Below are 6,473 nucleotides of genomic sequence, written 5' to 3'. Positions count from 1 at the left end.
GAATTATCAACAGTTCACCTTTGGCAGAATTGAGTCTGAAATGTCTTTTAGACATTTAAGTGGAGAAGTTGAGTAGACAGGTAACTATATGAGTCTGGAGTTCAGGAAGGAAGACTGGGTTGAAGTTATAAATTTGGGATTTTGTGAGAATTAAATGAGGCAATGTATATACAGCACTGAAAGTGGCATGTAACACATAATAAGAACTAGTTTTATACACTATATTAAAAGTGTCTAATCATAATATCAACAAATATAATTCTCATTACCTGTCTAGCACAGTGCTTGGGTCTTAGTATGCTTTATATATGTGTATGACATAGTCAAAGATGAACGCTTTAGACTACTGTATATGTGTGTAATTTTTGAGAGTGCAACACAGAGAGTGACCATAATGTTATTCCTTTTCATTTTAAATGAACATTTTCTAAGTTGATTATTTTTTAATTTCACAAATATTTGTTAAGAAATTTATCTGGGCTACTTAGGCCCCAAACACAAACCTCTGCTTCAGGTTTATTGCCTTCTCTCTCCTATTTAGAAGATTCAAAGAAGATTTCCTTACAAAAAGACAATACAGTCACTCAAAAGTTCAAAAACCAAAGCCATATAAAAGAGTGTGTACATTGAAAAGCCTTGCTTCCATCCCTGTTCCTATCCATTCCCCTACTGCATTGTCAGGAGTTGGAAAACTTTCTGTTAAGGCCCAAGTAATAAATATTTTAGGCTTGCAAGCCTTCTGGACATTGTTGCAATTATTCAATTCTGCCATTGCAGTGCAAAAGCAACCATAGACAATGTAGAACAAATGGCATGGCTGTGTTCCAACAAAACTTTATTTATAAAAATAGGCACCAGGTCTGCTGGCTATAATTTTCTATCCTTGCTATAGGCAATCATTTTTATTAGTTTATTCTTTTTTATGAAAATGCAAGCAAATGTGAATATATATTCTCATGCCCCTTTCTTATATTAATCTAAGACATACTACTTTTCATATCTTGAAACAGTATTTTATTACATATTTTTAATATTTTTCTGTATCAATATATAGAGAACACCCTCGTTTTTTCTGTTTGCATTTTAAATACATCGTTTCATACGTGTGAACAGTATATGTAAAGGATAAATTTCTAGACTTGGGATTGCTGGATCAAGAGGTAAGTACATTTGCAATTTGGGAAGATATTGTTGGATTCACTGTTAATCATTTTCACTTTCAGCACAATATATGAAAGTGCCTGTTTTAAATTATGAGATGCTTCATGAATTGGTATGTAATTCTTGTTCAGAGGCCATGTTAATCTTTTCTGAATCATTCCAATTATAGCATATATGCTGCTGAAGTGAACACCACAAAGTCATTTTAATTAGTAATGGTTGAATGCTTTTGGGTGGTGTGCAGCCAAATACTGGGCAAACTATAAAACTCCTCTTTCCATTTAGCCTGGAGGTGAAAGAGAGAAAAGGTTTTTTTTTTTTTTTTTTTCTGGACAGCAGCAGGCTTTTTTTTTTTTTTCAGAGTGCTGATTGGAAGAGAGCCTTAAATTCTGGCTATATATGAATCTGTGCACTAGCTAATGAGGACATAAATGGCCAGAGTGGTAGACAGAGTTAATGAACACCCAATGTTTTGAGCAATCGTGCATAAAGATAGAGCTCTCTGCTGATTGTAACCAATACAGACTGCAGTAGGATTCAGCCAAAAAAGAAGGAATGATGATTAACAGAAGAGGCGATCTGGTTAAGATCAAGTAAAACATAATTTAAAAATAATAAAAGAACCGATATTTATTAAGCAGAGTTTATAGGCCAAGCACTTTGTCAAGTTGCATATTAATTGTCACAATAATCCTGTGAAATAAGTATGTTTTTAATAATTTTTACAGTTTTTTTTTAATTGTTTACAGATTTTTAAACCAAGGCAACTTGCTCAATGTCTTATGCCTTATAAATGTTGAATTTAGATCTGGTGTGTGAAGCTTAGGATCTTTTCTACTGGACCTAATTTATTTACTGTCTGCCTGGGGGAATAATTTCAGAATTAGTTGAGAAAAGAATAGTAGAAATTTGACAGGGTCTAGAATTTGGCAATTTTATATATATATATATATATATATATAATATATTTTGCTTTTATGAAGAATTCAATCCAGTATTAAGAAAGAGGTTTTTTAAAATGGTGATTGCAGTTAACATTCTGGTGCCCAAAGTAGTCAGAGTAGGCCTTTGGCACACCTTGCATTCTTGTCAATTGCAGGTGCCACTGGCTATGCTTTCCCTTTAAACTTTGGAACAAATACTTGAGAGTCATTTCAAAGAAAAAATTTTCCAGACTTCAGAAGGTTTTCTGACCTGGCTTAGAGACTGACATCTTGGAATCTTACATAGAAAACTTCAAGTTTTGTCCTTTGTTTGCTATAATGGTTTACCCTCATTTGGCTGCTAAGCTGTTTTTAGAAAGCTGCCAGGCATCTGTTTCACCTTAGCTGAGGATGCCCCAAGCCTGAATCTCTGGCCACTGACATTCATCAGCTGTTTTAGCTGCTGGCCAGGAAAAGTTACTTGAGCTGTTGTAAACCCAAATGAAGTGCCTTCAACTGTAGCTATATCCACTTTATATTTTTCAAGGCCTAATTGAGGATTGCATTTTTTTAAAATCTTACAAGGTCAGTTTATAAACTGTGGTAAATAATTCTCTAAGAATAATGTTTCTTCTTTGCATAGACAAAATAATATTCCCTAGATGTAATTGTAGAAAGGGGAGCTCTCTTTTGCCCTGTAATTCGGTCTGTACTTCAAATGACTGTATAATTCACTTTCACTGGGATTGAAAGGCGAGTTAGAATGGCTGGTCAGATGCTGAATAGCTGGCCCTTTCATGGAGACTTTAGAGCAAAGCATTTCCTCTGCCTTTTTCCCACTGCAAATTGCAAAGGGCTGCCTATTTTGCAATTCTGGTGTCTAGACTCTATCTCATGATTAAAGATTATGCTAAATAATAAAAAATGTTTTTTTTAAGAGGCTAGAAAGCTCTTAGTTGAGCATTTGTTATGTGTCTGCCTGTATTAAATATGTTTCACATGTATTATCTCATGTAAATATCCTAGGCTTCTCTGGTGTGGCTCAGCAGTAAAGAATCAGCCTGCAACGCAAAAGATGCAGGCATGATTCCTAGCTCAGGAAGATTCCCCTGTAGAAAAGAAATGGCAATATTGTTGCCTGGGAAATCCCATAGACAGAGGAGGCTGGCAGGCTATAGTCCATGGTTTCACAAAAATTTAGATATGACTGAACAGCTAAACAACAATAATCATATGAGGCAGGTTCCATTCTTATCCCTGCTTTAAGATGAGAACAATAACTTGAAAATTTGTTCATGGATGTGAACTTGTCAGACTTGTAGCAATAGTGACTAGCTTTACTGAAATCTCTATAAATATTAAAATTTGTACAATAAGTTTGATGAATACCTTCTTCATTCACATTGCCAACAGCAGCAACTTACAGCTCATTTGTAGTATCTGCAATGCAGGCAGCAGAGGAGCAAGACATTTGCCTCAATGAGTGCAAAAAAAGTATTTCAGAATGTTGACATGGAGGAATTGTTTTGTTTTGCTTTCAAATAGGAAGTTTGGAACATGTGGAATTGTCTTTTCAGTTGGTACAAAATGGATAAATATTGGCAATTTCTTATATTTTAATATACTTGAAGGGGATGACCTGCAAATAGTCAGAGATCAATATAGAAGAAGAGACAAATTGAAGAGTCTGAGCAGGTGATCAATGTCACAGTCCAGAAAAAGCTGTTACTGGAGCAGAATTCACATGTATTGAATATTCAGGCAGTTTGGTGGTGATATCTCTGTTGATTATAGGATACAGACAGATTCACCACCCTTTTGTAAAGACCTTTTTAACTGTCATGTGTGCTCTGCTCTCTAGACTCTCAGATCATAAGGGGTTTGATTGATTATAGCACATATTAAGCATGTCTTGAAACAAATTTGATTACTCCATGTAGTTGACTCCTTGACATGTGTCTACTCAGAGGAAGTTAAGCCCTGCATATAATAAATATGGATCTAAGTCCTTCTGCTAACCTCTCTCAGCCTCTTATTTATTTCCATCAAGGTCAGTTTTCATTCAAGTCCCAAAGAAGGGCAATCCAAAGAGTGTTCAAACTACCACACAATTGCACTCATTTCACATACTAGCAAGGCAATGCTTACATCCTTCAAGTTAGGCTTTCAATAGTATGTGAACTGAGGATCCAGATGTACAAGCTGGACTTAAATAAGGCAGAGGAATCAGTGACCAAATTACCACATTTGTTGGATTGTAGAAAAAGTAAGATAATTCCAAAAAATATCTAGTTCTGCTTCACTGACTATGCTAAAGGCCTTGTGTGGATCTATCAAACTGTGGAAAATTCTTAAACAGATGGGAATACCAAACTACCTTACCTGCTCCTGAGAAATCTGTATGCAGGTCAATAAGCAACAGTTAGAATTAGGTATGGAACAATGGACTGGTTCCAAATTCAGAAAGGAATACATCAAGGCAGTATATTGTCACCCTGCTAAATTTAACTTATATTGCAGAGTACATCCATGCAAAATGCTGGGCTGGATGAAGCACAAGCTGAATCAAGATTACTGGGAGAAATAGCAATAACCTCAGATATGCAGAGGATACCACACTTATGGCAGAAAGCGAAGAGGAACTAAAGACCCTCTTGATGAAAGTGAAAGAAGAGAGTGAAAAAGTTGGCTTTAAAACTCAACATTCAGAAAACTAAGATCATGGCATCTGGTCCCATCACTTCATTGCAAATAGGGACACAATGAAAACTGTGACAGGCTTTATTTTCTTGGGCTCCAAAATCACTGCACATGGTGACTGCAGTCATGAAATTAAAAGAACTTATTTCTTGAAAGAAAAGCTATGACAAACCTAGACGGCATGTTAAAAGGCAGAGACATTACTTTGCCAACAAAGATCTGTCTAGTCAAAACTATGGTTTTTCCAGTAGTCCTGTATGGATGTGAGTTGAACCATAAAGAAGGCTGAGCACTGAAGAATCGATGCTTTTGAACTGAGGTGTTGGAAAAGACTCTTTATAGAGTCCCTGGGACTGCAAGTTCAAACCAGTCAATCCTAATGGAAATAAGTCCTGAATAGTCAATGGAAGGACTGATGCGGAAGTTGAAACTGCAATACTTTGGCCACTGATGTGAAGAGCCAACTCATTAGAAAACCCTGATGCTGGGAAAGATTGAAGGCAGGAAAAGATGGGGACAACAGAGGATGAGATGGTTGGATGGTATCATTGACTCAATCAGCATGAGTTTGAGCAAGCTCTGAGAGATGGTGAAGAATGAGGAAGCCTGATGTGCTGCAGTCCTATGGGGTCATAAACAGTTGGACACAACTGAGGGACTGAACAGCAATTGCATTGCAAGAATGTGCCATAATCTATGAAGCTAATCCAAATGGATAGATATTAAGTTGTTTTAGGTTATATGATATTATAAACAGTGATAGAATGAACATTTTTTGTGTGTGTATATACATATATGTGTGTGTGTGTATATATATTATATATGTGTGTGTGGTGTGTGTGTGTAATATATATATATTTGTAAATTTGTCAGATTATTTCCTTAAGGTAGCATCTTGAAGGGGATATTTTTGGATTAAAAATATGCATTTTAAGGCTTCTGATTTATATTATCAAAATGCATTTGCATGTTTTACTGTTTTTATACGTGCACCGTGTTTGTATGAGTGGACCCATTTTACCCATACAATCATCAGCACTAGGTGTTATTCATTCTTTTAAAATCCTTTGTTAATCTGCTTTAGGAAAAACAGCATTTTGTAATTTTTTGTATAATTTTGTCACTACTAAAATTGTAACATTTTACTCATGTGTTTTTAGTCATTCATACTTCTTTTTGAAGTGATTATTAATGTCCTTTGTCCACTCTTCTGTAATAGAATTTAGCTATTTCCTGTTAATTTTTTTAGGGTTTTTATATATTCAAGTCATTAATCATTTATCATCTATGTTGCAAGTATTTTCCCTATTATCCTTTTAAAAAAGTTGTTGTCATGTTCTAAGTTATAAATGTGTTTTTTATTAAGTTATTAAGCATTTATTTATTTATTTTTTGCTGTGCCAGGTCTTAGATGTGGCATGTAAGATCTTTGATCTTTGCTGTGGCATGTGTGAATTTTTAGTTGCAGCATGTGAACTCCTAATTATGGCAATGTGGGATCTATTCCTTGACCAGTGATCAAAAACCAGGTCCCCTGCATTAGAGCATGGAGCTTTAGCCACTGGACCAACAGAGAAGCCCTACTGATAAGTGTTTTAGTGAAATAATATTTATTTGTTCTTTCATTTCTGGTTTCTAGCTTTTGTGCAATGTTAGAGTTCTGTATTTACTCCAAGATTGCACATGTAT

At 35.3% G+C, this 6,473-nt stretch overlaps 1 non-coding gene across 1 annotated transcript; it reads right to left on the bottom strand.

Moving 5' to 3' along the window:
* Positions 1 to 1,247: 1,247 nt before the first annotated feature.
* LOC139181778 (U6 spliceosomal RNA) lies at positions 1,248 to 1,354 on the bottom strand. Its single transcript, XR_011565519.1, has one exon. It is a non-coding gene; the product is annotated as a U6 spliceosomal RNA (small nuclear RNA).
* Positions 1,355 to 6,473: the final 5,119 nt, after the last annotated feature.

Source organism: Bos indicus, chromosome X (assembly GCF_029378745.1).
Source record: "Bos indicus isolate NIAB-ARS_2022 breed Sahiwal x Tharparkar chromosome X, NIAB-ARS_B.indTharparkar_mat_pri_1.0, whole genome shotgun sequence".
Lineage (NCBI taxonomy): Eukaryota > Metazoa > Chordata > Mammalia > Artiodactyla > Bovidae > Bos > Bos indicus.
The sequence above is the reverse complement of the archived record's forward strand: the minus strand, read 5'-3'. Positions and strand labels throughout refer to the sequence as shown.